Source organism: Corvus brachyrhynchos, unplaced genomic scaffold, assembly GCF_000691975.1.
Source record: "Corvus brachyrhynchos isolate BGI_N302 unplaced genomic scaffold, ASM69197v1 scaffold83, whole genome shotgun sequence".
NCBI lineage: Eukaryota > Metazoa > Chordata > Aves > Passeriformes > Corvidae > Corvus > Corvus brachyrhynchos.
Genome location: NW_008238464.1, coordinates 3,874,493 through 3,899,740, shown reverse-complemented (window position 1 = coordinate 3,899,740; position 25,248 = coordinate 3,874,493). Strand labels below are relative to the sequence as shown.

Below are 25,248 nucleotides of genomic sequence, written 5' to 3'. Positions count from 1 at the left end.
TGCATTAGAAATGTATGTTGTTATAAATATTAGCATGTGTAAGTATAGACATTTATAATACATTGAAAATGCTCATATTTTGAGTATCTTACTCCTCACTCTAAAATGTCTTAGGCTGACTGTGCTGTCAATGTCATTTCACCCTGAGAAGAGGAATAGCTCTCTCTCTGAGGGGTGCCGCATGGTTGTCACCCGGGCTGGACCCAGCTCTGCACACAGCGAATGCGTGGGCGGAAAATGCTTCTTTAGCACACACGACATCCCGTGAGCCCAAACACACGGGGCATTCTTAGGTGGTATTAATATGTAAGAAGGTGGTTAGGACCCTGCCAGGCATGTTTGGGCAGGCTGCCCAAGGCCCTGGTGTGGGTTGCGTTCAGGCACAATGCGCTCTTGTCTGCTCCTGGGAATGCATTTTGAGCAAGGGAGGTAGACATACCTCTGGAAACCTGAGTAAGGCAAACTGTTCCGGTTCATGTTAGGAGGGGAAAGGAAATGAATAAAGGGCATAAATCTCCGTTAGCCCACCAAGAGCAAAGAGCATTCTTCCATGCACAATAAAGAGTAAAGGAAATAAAAGGTAAGTACGAATAAAAGGAATTTTTGAGCTCTCCTCTGCAGCAAAAACACCACGAAAACCCCTAGAAAGATTCAGATGTCTGTAGATAAACAAAGGTACTTCAGAAGTCTTTGTGAGGGTGTGCACAGAGTTCCTAACAAAACAATATATTCTGAGAAAAAAAATCAGTATACTGAACCTGAATTTTGCCCCCAAAACTGACAAATATTGTTCTGTTAAAGATATAATTTGAAGAGTATTTCCTTGGTCCATTCTGAGTCTCTGAAGTCTTCCACATATACTGCTGAAGAAAGAAGCCCTGAAAACTTGAGATGCCGCTCCCCAGTTCTGAGTTTCAAAAGAGTAATACTGTAGCAGTTCTAACACAAAGCAGTGTCCCAAGGCTTGTAGGCCAGCAAAGCTAGAAGTAGCTAGTCCTGCAAAGTCAGTGGGTTGGAATTCAATGGTGGCTTCATTCCCTCCCGCTGCATCCCAGATGGGTTGGGCATGCATGTGTATCCCAGTTTGGGAACATCACCTGTCCAGGTTTCTGAAACGAAGTTTTGAAATTCCAGTTCATATTAGATTGGTGAATATTTGATTTTATAATCAAGGTGGAAAGAGGTACCACATCAAAATACCACAAGTCCATGCAAATAAGAAAATTTGTGTCTTGCATAATTACATTCTCGCCGCCTTGATGTTTTCATAGATCATTGATTAGCGACATGCAATAAAATATTCCTTTTCCAAGAAAATAACATGTATATGTATAATTTTTTAATCCTTACATACATAGTAGCAATAGCTGAGATTTTATGGAGATAAGCATCTGATGGGGCTTTGGTATTGCTGATGAAAGAATTCAGCTACTGGAACAAGCCTATCCCACAGATGATATAGCAGAATTACTCCAATGGCTAAGGGCACATTGGTGGCACTAGGACAAAGACTCAGATCAGGAAAAGCCACATACAAATAAGTATAAAGATGGGAAGCATATGTGACTGTATGGAAACTTAAAGCAGATGGTGGAAGAACTTAAGACTGGAAAGATCAAAGTTACAGATAAAACTAGTTAGATCAGAAAACTGGAGCAAAAGGAGTAGGAGTAACAATGGACAATATATTGAACAAGCAATGAAGACAATGCTGTCACAGAAAAGACAAACACTGCCCTAGGTTGTGTTAATTAGAGCATCATGTCTGGTACAAGGAAGACTGTTTTTCCACTCTGTTTGGTTCAGCTGAGCTTCATCCAGAGAGACACATTTAGTTGGGGCCACCACATTTTTCAAAAGATACAGACAAATTAAAAGGAGTTAAGAGAAGGACATTGAAAGTGATAAAAGATATTAAAAACAAGGCCTGGAAGGAAGTTTAAGAGGTTGTGGTGTGTTCAGGCTAGAGAAGAGAAACCAAAAAGGAGAAAAAATAACTCTTGATAATTGCATAAAAGGGTGTTACCAATACGAAAGGAACCAATTGTTCTCATTAGTCAACCGGGACAAAACAAGAAGTAATGGATTTCATCTGCAACATAGAGAATAGGGTTAAATATCAGGAAAAACTTTATAACTGTAGGAAGAGTAAGAACATGGAGCAAACCATCAAGAAGTTTTCCAGAACCACCTTAATGGCAGGATTTTAAGGCCAGACTTAATGTTGACCTATCAGCAATGTATTAAGTTTAATGAAATCACTCTTGACACAATGCATTAGGGAAGAAGAAAAAAATACTGGGCTGAATGACCTGCATGGGATATGTTTGCTGGTAAATAGCACTGTGATTCTCTGACCCTGTGTAGTACAATGAAAGGCTTATTTGCTATTGTTAATTTTTTTACCCCATCTGTAATTCCTGTCTTGATCTGAAGGAGAAAATGCAGAGATGTATTTTCCAGGCTTTAATTAATACTGATATGTATCCACCCAATGCATTTAGAGATGTGACCACATTCCCCATCCTCAGAGCAGTCGGTGACTGGTGCGCATTTAGGTGTCAGCTGGAAACAGAAGTTTTCTTGCCTTCCAGACACAGGGTGACTCTTGGGAGTAAGTAGTGAGTGGTTGTGCCTCACGCCTTTCTGCAGCATGCTGCAGGCAAGGGCAAGGTTTGTCTTTAAAGCTCTTTTGAACCTTCACCTCCATACTTTCCATTAACTAGTAAAAGCACACTTTATACCCTAAGCATATGCTTTCTTTGCTTGGAGCATGGCAAATGTTAAAGTAAATTTCTTTCAGGAACACAAAGCCCCTAGCCCTGTACTACCTGCTGGATCAACACCCTTTCTGCAACTTGGGCTGTTAAAATATCAACATCTGCAAAATGAGGATTAGGACTAGTATCAAAATCCAGGACAATGGCCATTTTTATTGACAAACTTTATAAATTACTCTAAGCAATTCCCATGTATAAATGCAAATCAGATTAATATTCAAGACAAAATTCTAAGGTATGAATATACAATTAACAAAAAGGAATAGGGGGTATGTTTTTCTTTTTGTTGTCTACTGAATTGAAATACTAAGTGTCCTCAAACCACTGCTTAATGACATAAACTAGAAATGAAGTAGCTGAACGAACCCCCTATATGGAGGTGTTCTGCCAACAACCATTCCAGTGCCAGCAATAAATTCCCAGACTAAACAGTTTAAATTTGGCATTCTCATTTGTGATGCTGTACTTATGCTACGCTCACAAGATTGATTCTCTGAATTCAAAGTATTCTAGCAAATGAATTATTAGAAATACAAAATTTTGGCTGACATACATATGTCTACAGTGAATTAATCTGATATTTGAACAAAACATTCTTCTTATAAAGAGAAATTTGTGGTGGTTTGAACAATAATAGCTACAGTCAGGGTCAGTCAGGTTTCCACTCTAATTCCTACTTTCAGGAGACTAAATCCAAAGCTGACTGGAGCCTGATAACCAGTTCTTAGATGAGACAAGATGCTTATTTTAGTAACCAATCGAAATAAATTTTTTTTGTACCAAATATTTGTGAATTTTTTTCTACATTTCACCTGTTTTAAAAAAGAAAACAAAAATATAATTCTTTTGTAGCTAAAATGATTTTCAATTAAAATTGGAATTTTTCCAAAAGCTATCTCAGAGTGATTTAGGTATTCTAACAAGGAAAATGGAAGAAGTATGAATGCTTGAAAATGGACTACAAAACAAACAGAAAAAGCTTCACAAGCGTTATGAAATGTGGACTTAATATGCATGTGTGGCAGCTGGATTGACATAACGGACCCCAACGTCTCCTTCAGGTTCCTTTCATACTGTATTATTCAGTCTGCAGAGTACCAAAGACAACATTTTTTGGGAAAAAGCCTATGTTTTTGCAAACAGCTGCATTTAGACAATGAGACAAGTGATGTTATCATATGACTGTAACAGTAGAAAAGTGCTCTTGTTTAATGGAAGGATTTAGTATCTGGATATAAGGTCGTCCAGGGGTAGCATGGGATGCAAGTCAGACCACTCCTTGGTCCAGGACTATGAAACATTTCGCTGACTGATTCCATAACCAAAAATAATGTAGTCTTGCCCTTTATTTCCTCACCTGCCAGTTTCCAAAGATCATTCAAATTTAAAAAATGTTGTTTACATAACTAAGCTCATTTCCTGTTAGAAATAATGAAAGATGTTTTGGATTTATTGATAAATTTTATCTGATTTATGAAAACCACTTTTGTCCACTCTTTTCTGTTACAAGTGAGTGTACTGTACTGGGAATACTGAGCTAATGCCCTCGAGGAAGACCATGTGACTGCAATTATTTATGAATTAACATGTCACGGATTTGAAGCTTTGAGACAAACACATTTCCCAGCTGCACATTTGTGACTTCTGAGTTTGTAAATGAAGCAGATGAAATAATGACTTGCTCTTCCTCTCTATTCCTCTTATATATTGGCTAGTTTACTTGCGAGATATTTAAAGACAGGCACAAATACTTACATAGATATTTATCATCCACAGAGAGTGTAAATTAAACATGCCATTACTTTATCAGCTATGATAAATACTTGACGCCAGACTGGATTTCTCTACAAGTGATGTTATCATTGTTTTTAATACATCATTTGCCTTTAGAGATATAGAAATAATTTCTGAATGTTAATGCTGCTTAAAGACAACACAGTACAGGAGTAAAGCCCTGCAAGTAAAGAGTGAGCTGCTTTACAAAGCACAGTTATATGCACTCAGTGCTTTAACTCAATTTGTGCTCTGTGAGCCAAACAATAATTTGGCTGATATTATTAGATACATACTTGTTTGGTTTGTCCTGAAAACTTAAAAGTCAAGCTGAAATCAAGCTCAGATGTCTTAATCGATAGCACAAACATAAAGACAAGAAATAGATGTAGAATACATATGGTTTTGCTGTCAAATATAAACAAGTGTAGCTGATACACATAAATACATATATTTGTTAGCTGACTATGTAAATTGAGATGAAAGCCCATTTTCAAGCACGACCTGTGATAAACAAATGCATATAAATAAAGAATAATTCAAGATAACTCTAGAATAACATCAATTAAAACAATTACAGCAACTTCTAGTCATCATGAAGTATTGTTTCAGTTCCATCTTAAAACAGGAAAAGCTCTCAATTGTTCTTAAATCAACTGGTAACTGATTCCACATTTGTGGAGCCTTGAAACAAAAAGCTTTTTATCCCTAGTTTGTATTAATTCTAGGGCATGGTCGTTCCACAGCATGAATTGAGTGTAATGTATAAGCTGCTCTAAGGGAAAGCAGCAGCTTGAAATAGTGGACACTAATTGACACGGCACTCTAATTGCTCTTTTATATCCATATTTTAAAAGCAAGATTTTACAAGGGGAAAAAAAGTCATATCTAGAGTTGACACGACTGGCAAGTTGAAAGTGCAATTCAGACCTATGAAATTTTACAGAGCATTTGATAATATGTCAGATATACATCTATAAGTATAGAAAAAACCCCAAAAACATAAGAAAATATAATATAGAAAAAAATATTTGGAATTCTGATAATCAGTCTGTGCTATTAACTAGTATATTAAAACTGCCTCTTCATTCCCCCTTGAAGATAGCAGGGTACAGAGGAACTTAAAACTGTTATATATGTTTGTGCTTATACAATGTATTTATTTGTCTCCTTTAAACATATAAATAAACCATAAAAAATTATTTACTCTCCTTCAAAACCATTTTTTTTTTCAGATATTGATTTTCATGTTTTCCCTAGGTAAGTCCCCAAGAATTTGGAGAACTGCTAGGAATATGACATCAAAAGAGACAAAAGATTGGAAGCTGTTTAATGACAGGAGGGTGGGACATTTGAATCATACTCTTTAATTTTTTTCTCATAAGCAATAACAGGAGTTAAATTCTTGAGAAACTCATGAGAAAAAGACAGTCAGCCCTTTGAGAAAGAGCTCTGAATACTGCCAGTTGCAAAGTTCCCTAGAAAGTCTTCATGAAAAAGGGAGACGGTATCATGATTTGATACTACTAAAATTAAAAATCAAAGATAAAAGTGAGAAAGCTCAGTGGCTGTTGTTTCTTTATAAATCACAGTGACAATGTAAAGGACACAGTAAAAAGAAGTACTTTTTACCCTTCTCCCATCTTTTATAAAGGTCACATTCAGGGGATTGCTGTGCTTCCACTGAACCCCCGAAAAAGAATACTCTGAGAATAGAAAAAAGAAGGGTGGCATGACTAGAAAGGCGAGATGTCTGTGTGAGAAAGACTTTTTGGAAAAGAGCCTGTCGCCCACAAAGTACTGCAGCTTAAAGTACTCAAAGCTGCGTCTGAGGCAAGCCATGGCTCCTGCAGACAGACAGAAGGGGAGGCCTATCTTGCACCCTGAATGGGCGGCCCTGTTGCTACCCATCCCTCGGGAGGGCAGGATACTGCCTGCTCACCCTTTCACAAGCTTGGGAATGAGTCATGCCTTGGCCAGGGCACTGTCACAATTTATTACCACTCAACATCAGCCACTGCCCTTGTATCAACTGAGGAACAGTGCAAAAATCATACTTTTCCAGAGAAAGAATTGCTGGGATGGAAGAAAAATGTCTATGTATGTGGATTTATGACCCTGGAGACTGCAAACCTGCTGGACCACAGCCTTGCAAATGGAGTAAGAGGACAGTAGGTCACAATGAATACTTTTTCAGAGATAGCTCACTTTCCAAGCACTCTGAGCCCTACCTCCCATGGTGCTGTCTGTGACAATGCCCTTTTATTCTGGTTTCTTACTAAGGATGAGGATTTTGAAATCTAATGCCGTGCCTGTCCAAGAGGTGAACTATGCTATTTTTAACTTCCCAGCACCTGCAAAGGCACAGAATGGACCTGTCCTGGAAGGCACTATTTGGTCAGCCCAGCTGCTTGCAGTAGTTAAAACAGTCCTGTTTTATCCTCACTGTTATCCACTTACGCACAAATCTTGTATCTTCCTTTGTGAATGCAGAAAAATTTCTAGAGGGAAAACCAAGATCAAAAACTTGGACACAATGAAAGTAAAGACTATATTATGGTTCTTGCCTTAAATATCAAGGAAACTTTTTATAGGGGATCTGCATATCACTAGTAATTGCTGTCTGATATTTAAATCTTGCACAAGATAAAGGACTGACAAATGTAGATAAAAGGTATATTATGTTTTGTTTTACTCCATTCTTCTGGAGTAAATAAGTATGAAATATGCATGCATTGCATCATGCAGTGAACTAATAATTATAGAAATAAAAACCATGGTCAAGTTTAGGTTTAGACACATCTTTATGAAAACGTATAGCCACAGTTTGACTAGTGAGAACCTCTGATTAGAACTGAGTCATTCTCAGAATCACTGTGGGGAGTGTAGAGAAAAAAAGTCTGAGTTTAGAAAGGACAGACAGAAGAGTAGGAGGTTAATATTACAGCCTCATGGGAATAGAAAGTTGTCTGTGAGTGAAATAATGATCTTCAGTCTGCAAATTCTGTAGATCCACAACACCTAAGCTTTGCAAGGGAGAATACTGTTTGTTGGAACTCGTGCTTAATCTGGTTATATTATCCCTTAGTAGTTGGATAGCCCATGTGTCCTAAAGTCCAAAAAACCAAAATAAAAATAAATTAAATTAAAATAAAACAAACATTTGGAGAAAAGCCACACAGTAGGGGAAAACTGGCAAAATATGGGTCAACTTTTGAGCTTGGCACACGTAACCACAGTGATGTAACTTTGCACCCTCAGGAAGATCAACTTTTCTGAAATCAGGAGCCAAAGGAATGGTCTGGCTCAGTTGCAGCACATCACCTAATGGTTGCCAGTTACAGAGAACTATTTTGTAGTAGCACAACAACCATGTGATAACTCACTGGAAATCAGGATATCTCTGCAGAAAACTTGAGCTGCTGCTGTGGCTTTATGACTTTATAACACAGTCAGTAAATAACTTATCTCCAATGGGTCTTAGAATAGCAGCTGTAACTGTCTCTGGGTTTGCTATTTTAGTGTCTTTATAATTCACACAGTTCCTTCCGTGGCTCTATCCTGTTATTGCTGATAGGAACCAAATGAGTCTGGTACTCTTCGTCTGACTGACTCTAGTAAGTTTGTGTCCTAAATTAAACACAGTGAAGATTCACAATGGAAGAAGGCAAAAAAGTGAGAAGAATTCTCCAAAGTCTAAAACATTTCGTTCTACTCACACAATGAGAAGCAAGATTTTTTTTGTTGTTGTTGCTGAAAAACTCTGCATCTGTTTTTTTAAAGAATCTTCTTCTGATACAGCAGTCACATTATATTAAATAACCCAGATCTCACTACCAGATAAGTCTTATTTGCAGTAACAGCCCTCTAACCTTGAAATTTCAGCCAGATTCCTTAGTTAAGATATTCTAAAGACAAATAATATGTCTTTTTTAAGTCTCACAGCAGGAAAGGTTATGTTTAGAAGCAAATGAAATTTTAAGAAAGGGCACCTGGCCACCCCTAGCCATGAAACTAAGCCAAGAAGAATCAGCTGTGACTGTGATTCAAAAAAAGGTTAAATACCTTTCTGAAATGAAATCATGATTTTCTGTATGAAGTGCCTAGTGTCTGTGAAAGGAGACTGAGAGATATCTACTTCCCAAAACCAAGAATAGATTAGTGACTAAACAGCAGTCAGAGAAGGTTAGAACTAGAAACCCAAGCAGAGTGATAGCTGGAAACAGTTGTGAGAGAACCTCTGAAACCTCACAGTTAATCTGACAGTGGATAAAAGAGGTGTACTACTGGAAGATGTGGGAGGCAAGAGGCAACTATAGGGTCTTGATACCTTTGAGCAACATGAGGTTGAGGCAGAAAGAACCAGCCTGATAGAGGACAGCTGAGGTGGAAATAGGGTCCAAGCTGTTTACTTGGTGCATTCTGGTATTTGCTGAGTAGTCCCAGTTAGGCTGAGTGAGCTGCAGCAGAGAATAGGGTCCTGAGGATCTTAAGGGTTCCCAAACTCATAGAGCCTCCATTTCTCTGCCTAATATTAGGTACTTGAAAGACAAGTGAAGGTTAGGAGAATAAGAAGAGAAACAAAATTCCTAAGAGTAAATTCTGTACTGGATACGTTAACTTCCTCTCAAGAGAAATGAATATCTATGTTGTTGATTACAAAGTTGAGAGAAACAAAGCATCAGCACACCTCTCATATGCATGGAAGATGTGTCTTGGCCTTTGTAAAGAAGAGAAACTTTAGTGGGATTGCAAGTTTCTAAGAAGAAAACATTCATGATTCTACATCTTAGAAGAAGGAGGTGTTTCTGCAACTACTTTATGGAATGGAAGTGGTGACACCTTGGTGAACCTAAGGAAAGATACTAGATAGAAAGACAATGAGTTAGCAAGTCAAGTGGAGCAAATGGCCAGTTGGTCCATGGTTCTATCAGGGTAGAAACCAGTTAGTCAGGAAGATAAGGATGACTAAGACTCAGGCACTCCGGGTAGCATCTTATCTTGCTATGGTGTTGACAGTCAAATCATAAGGACAGAGGGGCAGAAGAAGAAGTCGACAAAACAAAGCAAAAAAAAAAAGCCTGTTAAAGGAAATAACTCCTCTTGTTCATCCTCTTTCACGTTGAGGCTGGGTTTTTTTTGGTTTGTTTTTGGGTTTTTGTTTGGTTTCTTTTTTTTTAATATTTTCTCTTTTTTTTTGTTGCTAGTTTGCTTCCATTCACATCATAGTGCATACAGAAAGACCAAGCTTAAATAGATTATTTGACTGATATTTTTCAATTTCTCTGCCAACTGACTTTCTATAAAGATAATGGTCTGCATAAAAAACTGCTTTTTCAGTCCTCCGACAGGAGCTCCTGTGAAATTGAGAGAGGTCAAAAGAAGTCAGCTGCCTTTTTCACTCCTATTTTTTATGGAAATGGGCAACAGATTGGTGAAGACGTTGCAAAGGCTCTAAGGCAATCACTTTTTCAATTTGTCCAATATTAGTTTCAATAAGAACTGAGAAGAGAAACAATTGCCAGCAGCCCCTACTTGATTTGTTAAGACTCACTCTTGTCCACTTCAAATCACCTTTGACATTTACGAGCTCAACTTTGCAAACATCATTTGAGTATTATTATTTTATCTGATGCCTCTATTATGCGAGTGCCTAGGATACCACCATGCTAAAAGTGATGCATAGGTATCAGGAACACCACTAGTGTAACATATGCAAGGTATAGGAGTTTGTTAAAATTTGTGTGTGTATATCCAAAGTCAGTTTGCAAAAAAGGGAGATGTAATTTGGCAGACATTCACACTAACTAGCATATTGATAGCAAACTAGCTTTTCCCTGCACCTGCATTCTCCTATGCAGAAAACATCTTTTTAGAACCCATAGGGCATAACAAGCAAGTAAACGCTAATAGAGATAATAATATTAAAATAAATATAGGTTTGTACTCTTTGCAGCATGCAACAGGTTGCATGCCCACAGTTTTGCAGAGTCATAGGAACAAGAAGTAAAATAAAACCATGCCAAACGAGCTAACAATGGTATTGACAAATATTCCTAGGACACAAATGCTCAGTGTGATTTACTGTGTGAGTCCAGTGCACGCAGTTTAGGTGTTGGAAGAAAATGTCTATCTGAGTCAGAGAGCTTGAGATAGTGTCCAAAACAGAGAGAAAATAATATCACTGTGGGAAGGGGGGTGTTCAGTAACTCGTGCAGATTCTTACAGAAAAGATGCCCCTTTTCCTGAAGCCAAAATTGTACAACAAGTACTTTCTTCCTATGGTCTTCTGTACGGCTGAAATTATGAGACTGTCAAAGAAAAGGGAAATTAATTGGAACAGAAATGATAGAAAAGTGGAATGGGCAATGCTGAGGACCACTTTCAGAGACCAGAGTGGCTATGTGAGTTTGATAACATACACTATATCTGCAACCAATTCCGTGTCAGGATACAGAGAGGGCCAGGATGACTTTTGCCATGTGGGACCCCAGGCAAACTATGGCACACGGTGTCCTAAATAAAATTTGAAACGGAGAAATAAATCCAAGGAACGAAAGTTATCATTTGCCTGAGATTTTGCAAATATCTGTGGGAGAATAGTAATGTTTTTGGGAATGCTCCATGGTGAGGGGAAACCTGATGATAATGGCGTTAAGCTGGACTGAGCAAAATTTCTGTAGTATTTGTAATGAGATTCTATTTGTAGCTCTTTTTAAGATTTTGCTTGCCTCAGAAGTACCTAGTAACAACAAACTTCAGGCATTCTGGAATTGCACTCTTGGAATTACTCTAACATAATTTCCTACTTGTGTGTTTGAAAAAATATTTAAAAGTTTATTAAAATACTGCAATGTAAAGAGTAAATAAATACAAAATTTGTAGAGTTAATAGTAAAAAAAGAGGTGAAGTTTTTCCCCCCCCTTTTTCACTTGGGTATGGACTAACACATGTTCTAAAGAATAAACCATCAAATATCCCCTATATATAAGCTGTCTCTCATTGGTTGCAAGTAAGCTACAAAATTTGTATTGACTGCACTGTGAAAGGATCAATGCCACTGACACCTTGATATTTGCTCCCACTTTCCATTTACTTTTCACTTGTGACTTTAAAATATAAGTGACAATGAAGCATTGTCTCTATGGTATATAAATGGGAGCTTATTTCCTGCATTTACTCTGGTTTTCTTAGGGGAAAGGGGATTTACAGTTAATAACAAATCCCGTTCCACATTTGGATTATTCCTGTGTACAGTAAAAACTCCGTGAATTTCAAATAATGCCAATTTCCATCTCAGCTGGAGAGGCGGTGGGGACTCTGGTGCACGCTTTTTATCTCAGAACTGTAAGTGCTGTGGTAAAGGACTTGGCCACAAATAATCCCACGTGTCACCAAGGCTAGTGATAAGCAAATGCTTGTGGAAAGGCCCTTGCTCCCTAATCTTCACAGACCTGTCTCCCTGCACTATGACAATCTCCACAGCAGCTGAGTTGCAGTGATCAGCACTAGGCACAGTGGGTGCTGCTGTCCTGGTCTTTGCTCCCTGGGCGGTTCTGTGCACAAGTCACATGGAAATGTCCACCACCCTCGATTGCTATCAGTAATGGATGGGCATATGGAGAATGATCTAACTGATTACCAGGTCTGTCTCTAACATTGTTTTATCAGTTAGCAGCAACTTGCAGAAGGAGCTCAGCAGACAATAGTAAACCTACACCCCAATATTACACAACTAAAATCTTCATAGGAAGGGAGAGACAAATAAATAGAAACACATTCTTCATTTTTTCTAAGAATATGTTTCTTAAGATAGGTTTTTTTTTTTTTTTAATAAAGGAAAATGAACAAGAGGATCATACTGAAACTGGAGCAAGCAAATGTTTTTAAAACTATGAAAAACTCAGATAGCAGCAGAGGCATTGTTTAGTTTATCTACTGCTCTATTCCTTCTATTTAATTGTTTTGCCAAGTTTCTTTCTTGGACATCCTTTATTAGAGTATACTAATATACATTTAATCCTAGTACAACAAATTATATATTCCCTTTAATCAGTATCTTACTCTCTGCCAACAGAATGAAACCTAATGAAATATATCAATATTGAGGACACAAATGATGGCAGTTACTTTGCCTACAAAATAATTATAACCATTAAAGATCATTCATGTAACGTTCCAGTGGTAATGTCTAGAGAAAGGGAACAGCACAGTAGTGACATTCAAACAGGAACCCAGCACCCCCTCACCCTGGAACCACTAATAACTTCAGCTGGAACAATTGACAGAGGGGAAATGAATCATTCCCTTTGACAAGAACAAAACCATATTAAAATGTAATAGTTTATTAAACAACTGACTTCAGAAGTTAAATTACTAAATTGTATCTCCATGGGTTTTAAGAAGTACTTTCTGATCACAATAATGGATTGCCTACAAACTTTTATCTTAGCCATCGCCTCCAGAGTTGCTGTATTTAATTATTTAAACATTGTATTAATGAAACATGTTATACTAGTAAGAAAACTACTTTTATCACAGCACATGAAAGAAAAAAAATGTGGTTTACACTACACAACTGCATTTGCATCCCCATTGCAAATAGCAAAAAAGCATCCTCTCCCTGATCCTCTCTTTCCAGCTGCTACGCAGAACTAATTTAATGGCTGCCATTGTTCTTGCTTGTGACTTGATTAAAAAAAAAAAAAAAGAGAAAAAGAATAGAAACCATTTAAAACATTTTTATGCACCTGTTGTGCTGCATTATGACCCACTGTGATTTCAATTTATGTCACATGAGAACATGCCACTACAGCACCAGATTGTACCATGTGCAAAAACTCTAGCAGTGCTGGAAATTGATGTCATGCACATTTTACAATGCATATCTGTTCACATAATGCATAGAACACATAAATCAAGATTAAAAAGGAAAAGGAAAAGAAATTAGGCATGGCACAAATGAGGTTAGACAGAACCATTCTGATTTGTACATGTGTCCTTTTGAAGCTGGAAACCTCTGCTGCAGAACAAAGACCTCTGCCATTTGAGCTATTGAAAACCTAGTAGCAATAGTAGATTACCAACTTTTTTTGGTGGATCAGCCACAAGAGGGAAGTAAGACACAAGTGGGTTTCAGGTGTTTGCTGACATTAGAGTAATACTGTAAACTAAGAAAACTTGGAAAAAATCCATGTTCTGGATCTGGTAGGACCTAATGATGGGTGTCTCTGCTTATCTCTGCTCAGTGTTGAAGTGTCTCCCTCAACTTCTTTTCTGGTCCTATCTTCTCCAGCTGCCAAGATGTCTTTCTCCTTGACCATCTGTCCCACGAGGGATAAAAGAATTTGGCAAAGTGCTCTGGAGCACGTGAAAAACCAAAACTTAGGTACTTAAATGGAAAATGCAGAAATAACAAAATATTAATCATATGAGCTTACAGTTAAGCACCTTTGAGAGCCCTTAAGAAAGAGACTTGTCTTGGAAATCTGCACTGTGAACACACTCATTGAATAATCATGTTTTGTGGAAGAAGAGTTCAAATGCACTGTGGAATCCCGTACAGAAGAATCCAACAATGCTTTTTCTTTTCACAAGGCACAAGAAAAAATATACTTTTGCAGAGCACAGTTTGCAAACTTGCAACCTCTTCGCTGGAAAAATGGCAACAATAATATTTCTCTTCCTTACGGTTGTATTGCAAATGTTAATTATTACAAAATCCTTCAAGAACTGTTTGGAGAGCATTTAAAATGCTAAAAATGTTAAAAGGACATTCCTTAACTACCTAAACAGTATGTTAAAAACCCAATTGCTATTAGGTAGCAGCCCTTTACAGCCAGAAGAGCAGATGCACTGTGGATTAAACCAAATAAAAGACCCTTTTCTCAAGGAAGAAAGAACATAACCATGATATGAGTTCTGCTTGCAACCAGTGACACTTCCAGTGATGTACTGTGTCTACTTTTGACTACTGTCCTTAAAAACAGATCTGAACTATTTGGAGAGTGGACTTCAGAAGAGAATGAGAACGACCAGAAAGCAAGATCTCTGAATGAAGAGTGAGGGTATTGTAGTTATTCTATCTAAAAGTAAAGACGAATGAGAGAGAAATGATAGCAGCTGAGAGATATGTAAGAGAAAGTGAATAATCTGTATTACAAGCCCAATGTGGATAGGACAAGAAATAATAGCTTTGAGTCATAGCAAGAGGGATTTGGGTTAAACATTAAGAAAAAAAATTGTAATTGTAAGGAAGGTTAAGCACTGGGGAAGAACACTCACCTCACCTGAGGAGACGGTGGGATCTCCACCGCTGGGAGATTTCAAGATTAAGTCATGCAGATATCTTTCAGGCACATTCAAGGTCCTGCTATTTACATGGACTAACTGATAAAGAGAGTCCTGTTTCCTGGGTTTCTAAGTTGTGCTGTATCATATGTACAGATAGTGAGAAATGGTTTGTTTGCGTGAGAGCTACAGAGACCAGCCACTTAATGTGTGGAAGCCACTAATGAAAAGCAAGGTTAATGGACCTTCCAAAAATATTCATCCTCATTTCAGTGTGGGGTTTTACTGACAGGAAGAGGACCAGGAAATTAATTCTCCCTGGAAATTTCCTTCTGTGAAGTAGCCAAGCCTGCAGGATGACTTTCCCAGGATTGTTCTTCTACTTACAAGCATCTGCTGGGAAGTAGCTCACTGCAGACTGATTAGATGGGATGCTGGTGAGTTTGTGCTCCAGGAGGACAGGAAGGGATCTGAAATCTCAGAGGAAGGGTTCTGTTGTGCTATGACAGACCAGTTGCTGAGAGTCTGTGCTGAGGTCTTCTCTCTGGCTTGAAAGACAAACAGTGCTTTGAATTCTTCTGCAGACTGAAGCAGAGATTATGTGGCTGGAAAACAGCCAAGAGAAAGGAACTCTGCAGGGAAAGCATGCCTTATGGAAGACTTGTACTCAGTCAAGACTCCTACTTAGCTTTAATGCCCTGCACCTGCCACATGGAATGTGTTTTAATTTCTCTCTTTCTATGAATAACCCTGGGATAGAGGAACAGTTTCAACTAAGATTTACCTATTCCTCCCAGGAAAATTGTGATTTGCCTGGGATATCAAAGAAGTCAGGCTACCTCACAGAAGTATGGCTGTGAGGGTATGTGGTCCATGTATGATGTAACAAGCTGGCCTAGGATCGCTGGGTCACTACAACATGTATTATACAGGTAGCCTGTGCATAGGGAGTGGTTGTTTATCCAGGATTTCTGGGTGGTAGCTCATTGCTCTATCTTTATGGATTGTGAATGCCTGGAAATAATGAAAAAATTATTAGTGTCCATGAGTTTTGCTCAGAACAGGAAAACATATCATATCAGTCTTTTTGCAGAGCTATGGATTCAAATTTTTTAAATGCATAACGGCTTTTCACAGAAAGTGACTATCAAAGGCAGCTTTGGGCACTGTGGAGAGAAAACCTAGGCAAAAAAATCAGCTTCAGATCACTGAAAATCAACATGTATAAACATATCTAGAACTGAGATACTGGTGAGGACCAGCAGAGGCTTAGGAGAGAATGAGCTTCTTGATGAAAGTAGTGTAAAGGATGTTCTGTTGTCTCACCTGAAGGTAGAATACAACCAGAGAGTCAGGGGAAACTGTGAAGATATTGGAGGAAATCTGCATCTCTACTCAAGGGAATCAAGTCAGATTGTCCTGTTCTAGGGTTGCAAAGAAAATTGACAGACTTCCCAGAATCTTGACTCAAGAAGGTGCATTTATTACAATACTAAATTCAGGAACCATGCCATGTTAGGAGCATCTAGCGTTCTGACGTGCTTTTGGAAACTCTGAGAGCAAACTGACATGACATCCACTCCATCCACATGAAGTAAAGAATGTTGGTTTCTTGAGACCCAATGCTGTAACCACACCTGTGGTTCTTGGGGTTCTTCTTAGCAGAACCACACAAGGACTTCTCTCTTTCATCTTGTTTCTTTAATTGCACCCTTCTTAGATAACCTCAAGCAAAGATGAGAAGGATTCACAGAGAGAAGGAGAAACGTGAGGAGAAGATCTCTCTTTTGGTCAGAAAATGCGCAAGTGATACAGAGAAGGGGTGAATTTCAGACAGTTATTTGTGAATCTCTGGATCCTCAAATACTCATGTTCCCTTAGACTGGCAGCCTTTGAGGAGTGGCTGAAATGAATGCAATACTACCTTTGATGCACACCTGGTAGAAAGATTGCACAAAATTCTGTCCCCTTAATCATATGAGATGCCGGAGCAAAAAGTTTCCCTTCACTAGCTTTCTTTTATTTTAAGGCACATAATCAATTCTATCTACCAAGGATTTTTGTCTCTGCTTTGTTTTGGGACCCTTCTCATGACTGTTTCTCTCATTTCCTCCTATTCTAGTTCACTTCCTCCTTCACTGAAGCAAAACCCAGTCCATTTTAAACAACCTACAGCCCCTGCTTTTCCCACTAGAAACCCCACACCGCATTCGTCATGGGCTGTGGTTACACATTTGGGGGCAGGGTTTACTTGAATGCCTTTCAACATAACAGGTAGAGAGGGAAGGATTTTGGAAGATTAGGATCCTGTTTGTCAGTGTACCACAATACTGCTGCTTGAGTCGTGACTGCAAGAGAGCCAGAGTCACCCTGCAATGAGGATCTGAGGCCAGATTATTGGCAGTTGCCTAGAGAGCATTTTGTTCTTTGTGTTCCAGGGAGTAAATAGCACTTTGGGTATCCGCTGACGGCCAGTCCTTCATTCGGGAGAGCGGAGGTGTGATATTACACTTCTGCTTTATCCAAGTTGTCCTCCAAGTGGTAAATATGTGTGTGTGGGTATGCACATATGTAAAGAAAACTTAAAATAATTTATGAAGGAATTACAAAATCCAAGATGCCATAATCTTACTAAAGAAAAAAAGAAAAAGAAACCAAAAAACCCCTCCCACATATGAACAGCTAAACAGTGCTGCACTTCAAAATACTACTGGGAAAAAGAAAAGCCTGCTGGTCTTAAATACAGTGATGAACTTACACTGCAATGAAACAGTATATTTGAAGACTTCAGCCAGATCAGCTACTCATATTCTCTGGTTTTGCCAACATATTATGATATGAGAAAACACCTGTAAATCATGATGTAGGAATGTACCCTGGGCTATATTCCATTCCAAAAACTTTCAATAGCCAGTATATTAAACATATAGCGTACAACATGTCTGAGTGTTAGGAAATGAAGTGCAATTTTCCCTCTGCTATTGAAAGTGAGGAAGTATTCATCTTCCTCCTGCCCTACCTTTGTCCTGTCCCCTGCAGATCTCCTATGTGTCAGAGGTTCCCACAACTCTCTCTGCCTTCAGTTATTTTTAAGCAATTAATTACAGAAACACTTTTTAACCCAAACCCAAAATAGATCAGCCAAATTAAAATAGTTGTAAAGTCGGGTGATATTAGATGGACTTTAGGGTTTAAAACACAGATGTGTTTTGTGCTGAAAAGCAATATTTATGGCCAAGAAAACCTTAAAATCCTTTTTTTCTAGATAGTTGATCTACATTTACTGCCTGGACATATATTTTTCTTCATGGAAATTATTTGACAGAGGCAGCTGTAGAATATTGTATTTATGCTGTAAAAAGAGGAGTTGACAATGTATAGTATTTAGCAGCATTATGGTAAGGTAGGGATATTGCACTGGGAAACACTATTTCTTACTGAAGAATTACTATTGCCTTTAAAACAGGAAGGTAAATTGATACATTGATCTCACAACATTCCAATATCAGACACAGATACATCTTAATATATCACCAAAATATCATTCTTCCTATACTTTCTAAGGAGGCCTGTCCTCTGAATTGTCTATAAACTGCCCTCTTAGCCCTTTAATATAAATATTCTCCCCAAATTCTCAAATGTATTATGTAGAGAAAAGTACTTATTAAAATAACATGGCAGGCCTGGCTAGAACCGAGAAAATCAAGAAATTCACAGCTGAGATTGAAACTCCATCTTTGAGACACCCCATTGTGCTTTGTTGCATTTTAATAAGTGTTCATCTGACCCTCTGCCAGTTAATTATGGGGATCTTCAGAATTTTGTTCTGGCCCCCTTGCTCTTCACTACTGATGTGCTCCTTTCACTTCTATTTTTAGGGACCTTAAGGTGAGTTATCATTGTTAACCTGCTAACAGCCAGATCTATTTTGCCATTTTAGCTGATCCTACTAAAACAGGTTTTAGTCTTTTTGTCTTACCTCCCTAAAGTGCAAATTTGGACCTTAACTGAACGTCTTAATAAAAAAAAAAAAAAAAGCGAGAGAGCAAGAGAGAGAGAGAAGAATCACAAAAAATCAGATCCCTTCTCTACCGCCAAACCCACTAAAAAGTAACTCCAAGTTTTCAGTTCTATTAGATGAAAATCGATTTATCATTTACAGTATGGCCAAAAGAGTTGAGATAGTGGTAGATCTTATTTAGCTATATCCTTTGGAGGAGTTGTTGGGTTATAATTTTACATTTTGTTTTGGGTTTTGTTGTGGTGATTGGTTTACTTTGGATTTCCCATTTGAAAATAAGAAGAGATTGTAAGAATACTGGAAATATTCCTGTGACATTACCTCTCTTGTTAACTACACAGAAGTAAGAACACTACACATACCTAGGCAAATTTTTATTCAGGAGAGAGAGAAGGAAAAAGCTGCCAACCAACCAACTAACCAAAAAAACCTATGGAAGGAAATGTTTCTTAGTGCCTCATGTAGCTGCTCTCTGCATCAAGGTTTTTTGGGTTACTTCTGAAAGAAACATGGATTGGAGAAGGAATTAATTTACTCTGAAATTTAGTTTGTCACCCATGAGGAAATATTGCTCTGCTTGGTAAAGTAAAGGAACCTCAGGAGGGGACAGAAGTAAAACTAGACATCATTAATGAACAACTAAAATTCTGATTATTTGGAGGCTCCTGGATAAAATGAGGACAGAGACAGTTTTTTGAAACATTGTAGACAAACATCAATATTGTTATACTTGTTTGAAACAATCATCTGAATCTTCCGAGATTTGTCCATCACTAGAAAAATTTAATGAATACTATTTTGGTAGTGGAATTTTCCCATTGAATGCAAATAATTTCAAAAGTTTATTTTCAGAATGTTTCATGCTTGCTTTTTTCAGACAGCTGGTAGATGGAAAGGGTTTCAAAAATAAAGAAAATTGTATGCAATGAATTACCAATTGCAGTAGACACTAGGAGATTAAATGTATTTTTATTGTGAAGACATAATGCTGCTATAACCTCACCTTCTCCACCCCCATAGGGTAAAGAACACTTAATGAAGGAGAGGACGCTTTTATTAATCTGTAATCCATTTCTGGTCTATATAATATCCATTAGACATTCACTGGTAATTTCTTCCATCTAACCCTTATTTTGGAGACAAAAGTATTCTTTCAACCTTTAATAAGAAAAGGCTGATAAGTGGTTGACTAATAGACACTTTCTATTTTATTTTTAATATAATCAATAACATTTTGACACACTTATATTCCCTGTTACATGGGAGGCCATTATGCCTTTTTGTTTAGAAAATCTTTCAAGATGTGCATTTCCAGGACTTCTGTTCTTTGAATATCTGTGAAACTGTACTTCTTAGAAGCAGTTTCCCTGGTGTAGCTTTTTTCTGAGAAGGTCATCCCACTGGTAGAAATCCCACTGGTGTGTATAGGTTACAAATAACACAATTTTCTGGTCAATTTTTTCCTACAGTTTCCAAACTTCCTTCTTTTCCCGCTCAGGAAATATTAGATTTCTCAGTAGCTGCTGGGCTAAGCTCTTTCGTTCTGCCTCTACTCCTAAACAAAGTTAATGCCTGCTTGTTGTCTCTGCTTTTTTAGCTTTGGTCCAAAGCTCATTTTCAGTTTACACTCAGACATTTGATCAGCTACTTAGATTGTTTTATTAAAATTTTATTTAAAACAGTAATTATAGGAAGAATACCTTCTTATAGTAGAGAATACATCCTTATAGCTAAGAAAACACCTGCTTTGCTTTTTGTGAACAAGATGGGGAACTTTCTGTAAGCCTGACACATTATCAAATGAAGGGTTAAGGGATGGCATTAATTTTTTTAAAATTCTGTTACTTCAGTGAACTTGATCAGTAAGCCTAAGATTAACTTTTGTCTTTTTTAAACAAAAAATCTAACTTTGAGTTTTGCTTTTATTATATCTAAGGAGATTGGGTAAAAATATCCCAAAGTAAAGCAATTCTGCTCCTTAACCCTGTAGGACTGTGAACACAATGGGTTCCTATGCTCTTACTTGCTGACAGGATATTACTGCTTTCCTTTGATATATAATTTTATAGTATCTGCTGCTAGTCAATTGCCCTTTGATATGCAATTTTATAGTATCTTCTACCAGTTTTTTGACCTTTTTTATTGGTGTTGGTCAAATCAGGTGTATAAAGCAAGAACATCAGTATGAGGAGTTTGAGTTGAATGAGTTGTCTATTAATTCTGCTGATAGGTTCCAAGTTCAGTGTTATGACAGAATTCTTCCACCTTTTTCCCAAAATTTGTTTGTTAGTCTGTCTTGGCTTGCCTAAAGGGCTACTACCAAAACTTTAGGCCCTGATCTTGCAGTCAAATTTTCATGTATGGTATCCTATTTACCTCAGCAAGTTTTTAAGCAGATACTAACATCAGACAACCATGACTTTGTTCCAGGAGAATTTCCTAAGACAATCAGCTGTAAAGTTGCTGAGGAATTCAGATAGGCTGGAGATCAGCAAATGCACAAGTCATGCAGGTTTTTGTCTTCTATATGTCACAGTAACAATACTTGTCCTTGTGACATTGGTAGGGCCCAGGAACTTTGATGGCAGTGTCCTCCATCCCTATCTCTCTCATTCCCTGGATTTGTACACAGACATTTACACATACATACATATATATATATATATATATCTACTAGCATCATGGAGCCAATTTACATACATGTATATATATTAGAACAAGTAAGCACTTGTCTCCTGAGTGTGTACATCAAATTTCTGATTTGCTATATATTCTCTGTTTGAGATTATCCTCTTTTCTTCAAAGGATTCTGGGCATGCATATGACTTATCTCAGTCATGTCACCTCATTCAGGTAAAGCAAAAAAAGTGAGAGAAAAATGAAATAACTGAGAATTACTAAGTCCTTTGCATTAAAATATTATACACATATGTAAATCTGTTACATTCCCAAGTATCTTGGTTTTTTGGTTTGGTTTGTTGTTTTGGTTTTTTTTTTTCAATTATAGTGTGCTGGTGGTATCTGATTTGGGATTTTGGATCTGATTCCTTTCCCAAGCCACAAATATAAATAAGGAATAACTCTAAGAAGTCCACTGACGGCAATCTTATATGTCTATCAAAGGATGAAGTCTTTGTTTCTGGACTTTGGGCTGATATTTTTACAGTTTTCTTTCTGTGGAAGTGATAAATGCAAAACCAACTTCCAAAACCCACTCACCTCTTTTCCTTATCCAGAATATGGCTGCAAGATATTGCTCTAATAAGCCACCCTAAAAAAGGAACTCTGATTTCCTAAGAGCACCAGAATAAAGTTTGTGTTAATTCCTGGTTAAATACAATGGTTAGATAATTAATAAGAAAGCTATCCAGAACAGTAAGCACATTCTGGAGTTAAGATTATTTTACTTTGCCATAATGAATACCACTCCTTTAAAAGTAGTTCATTGCCACAAATAAAGACACAATACTTCCGTTAATTTCCTTGAGTATTTTGCATAAAAATGTCATATATTTCCAACTGATACATGTGTAACCATTTATTTAATATTTTTTTATTTTCAGTTGAGCTATCTACATAATGTAAAATACTCTTTGTGCAACAAAAATCTTGCCAGGACTGTGAGTTCTGACATAAACAAACTGGGATATTCTTTCATGAAATACTGAGTTTAATTTCTCTTAAAACTTGTATGCATTTGTTGAAATGAAATTATGGTAAATGTAAAGTTGGAGCTAATTTTTTGTAAACTCTGATTAAAATGCAGAGTTGGTAACTTGGAAAACTTCCCAATCATACCTGAGGGGTGAAGCAGGAGGATTAGAGATACTGAGTGAAAACCTATGGAACAGATCATTTTCCCCACTGTATCCTTTTAAGAATCTGTAGCTCTTGTTTCTTATAAATTTAGCTACTTTATAGTATCTTTACAGCCTCAAATTCTTTTAAGAAAATATGACATCACTACAGATAGCTTCTTGAAGTTGTTCTTAAACTCCATTTGACTTTGTAAATACCTCTGAATAACAGAACATGCCGGGCTGGATCCTGCCAGGTGCAGGAAATCCTGTAGCAGTTTATCAAGGTGAATGTATGTAGCTGAAACTCAAATTTGGCTTACCCTCCCTTACATGGAGGCCAATGAATCATCTTATTTTTACCTCTTTTCCTCCAAACTTTGGTTGGATCTGCCTTCATTCCCCAACCCACATCTTTTTTTATTTTTTATTCTTTAATTAAAAAAGCTAAGAGGGAAGTGAATTTTCAAGACACAAAACTCTGCCATGCAAGAATCTGTGTGGTTTTGTCAAAGGCCTGCATCTCTGGCCATCTTGGATGTTCAGAGACTGATGAGGTGTGGACTTGAAGTAATGTATAAAACAAAACTGGGAACAAAACTTGCTAAACTGAGCAGAGGGTGTTATAATTGACCATCTACCTTCCATAAGACCTTGCTGAATAACCTGCTGTTACTAATATCACCTACCACAAAGGCATGTTGCACACAAAAATCATAATTTTGTGCTTGTAAATCATCATGAAGATATAAATTTGCATATGATGTCAGTTCTCTATAAAGCATGCTAATTTTTTTTTCTTTTTCTTTTTTTTCTGTTAAGGATTGAATTTTTCTTTGGAGTTATAATTGTAATCTACCTTAATGAGAAAACAGGACATTTTCCATATTAAAATAAACTGTAAGCAAAACTAAAATTTGCCCTTTGTTTGAGGTAAATTTTATGCTAATTTTATTTCACATGAAAAACTTTTTCCATCCCTAAAATAATCACAGACAGGGGATAGCACAGCTTTGTCAGAGAATTACACTTTTCAGGAGTAAGTTTGCATCATAAGGAGTCTTTCAGAGGTCCTGCTGCCCTGTCCAAAAGATGCTCCAGAGGCTAAAACAGAGGTCATTCTCCAATGCCAACTCCTCCTCTGTAAGATGTGGCAGCAGCAGCAAGGAAAGTGCTGTACATTCTCTCCTGTAATGCAAACTGGCTTTAAGATAAATACCAGTATTTAGAGAAAGAAATATTTACTGATATTCCCATGCCAAACACTGCAGCTGTAACTGTACGACATGTGAAGATGGCAAAGCAGCCAGACCCCTTCTTAAGAGTGTTTTTATTTTTTTTTTTCTGCTAACTGTAATGTGTGACTGCTTTTCTGCCTAAACATATCTAAAGGGCTATGAAAACTGAAGTCCTTCAAAGCTGTTAAATGTTTCCTCAGATTCACAATAAAATTCTGCATTACAGATCTCCTAGTAAAATCTCTGAAGCATTGCAAGCGTTACTTACATAATTTTCCGTTAAGTCAGTATTTGTGTATTCAACACCTAGAAAATAAGGAAAGTGAATGTGGATAGGGAAGGGAAAAAACAAAGGCGAAGGGAGAAGGGGGCGGGAGGGGAGGGGGGGAATAGACAAACCCTACCCTGAAACAGCCATGCAGCTATTAAACATATGCCAAAGTAAACAATAGTGTGAGGGTCTGCCATAGCTTTGCCCTGCAGGTAGACGGCAGGCGGCACAGAAGGAAAGCAAATGGCAAGGAAAAGAGAAAGACGGTACAGGATGTGGATGAGATGCCGAGCCCTGAGAGCATGAACGGCCTGATTGTGATCCTCAAGTCACACCATCAGCCATGCAAAACAGGACATACCTTTCTGGCTTGCTGGTTCTGTCGGCTGAAACAAAGCAGTCCCATTCTCAGCGGGAGGCCAAATCAAAATGAAATTTTATTTAGTCTGCACTGTCCCCAGATTGGGTTTCAGAATGACTGCTTTAGGAGATAGCATGGATGTGGCTGATGCATGCTTTGCATATGAAACTGCAATAGAGGAGGAAAAAAAAATCTACATAATCAAAAAAATCTGTGCCGTGTGGATGGTAAAAACCCCTGGACGTTAGTGAAGCAGCTACAAAGGATGTTTTAAGAAATGACCTTCCTGAAAAAAAATGCACATTTGTGCTTTGCAATACTATTTTCAGTAAATACATAATAGATCACTTTGCATGTAATTATTCAGAAGCTGCCCTGAGAGACTGAAATATCAAATAATTTTTCTTTTTTTTTTTTTTGTTTTAATCATGAAACAAAATTACAGTTTGGGAACAAATGCAGAGAAAATGTATATCTCAGGAGGATTTCTGTGCCTTGCAGTGGCTAGGAGTGATTGCACCTCAAAATCCTCTTCAATTTAATTTTTATGTCCCTGTTTCCTAGAGTACCTAAAGAAAGGCCTACTGCAGTAAAGAACATCTGCTTTTCGTACCACTGATCTAATACATTCCACCTTGCACTTTTAAGAAAGGACCCATTCTTTGATTAGACACACTTAATTTTTCAGACTGTTAATAAATAAAAAAGATCACCAAC

General features: G+C 37.5%; 1 long non-coding RNA gene across 3 annotated transcripts in view; it reads right to left on the bottom strand.

Annotated features, from left to right (window-relative positions):
• Positions 1-24,818, bottom strand: part of LOC108447357 — a 174,469-nt gene extending 149,651 nt beyond the window's left edge. Inside the window, exons 1-2 of one of the 3 annotated variants that reach the window (XR_001862890.1) lie at positions 24,532-24,818; positions 24,168-24,205 (exon numbers count right to left, since the gene is read on the bottom strand). This is a non-coding gene — a long non-coding RNA (uncharacterized LOC108447357). The remainder of the gene's footprint in view (positions 1-24,167; positions 24,206-24,531) is intronic. The other 2 variants (XR_001862891.1, XR_001862892.1) reach the window with 2 other exon arrangements.
• Positions 24,819-25,248: the final 430 nt, after the last annotated feature.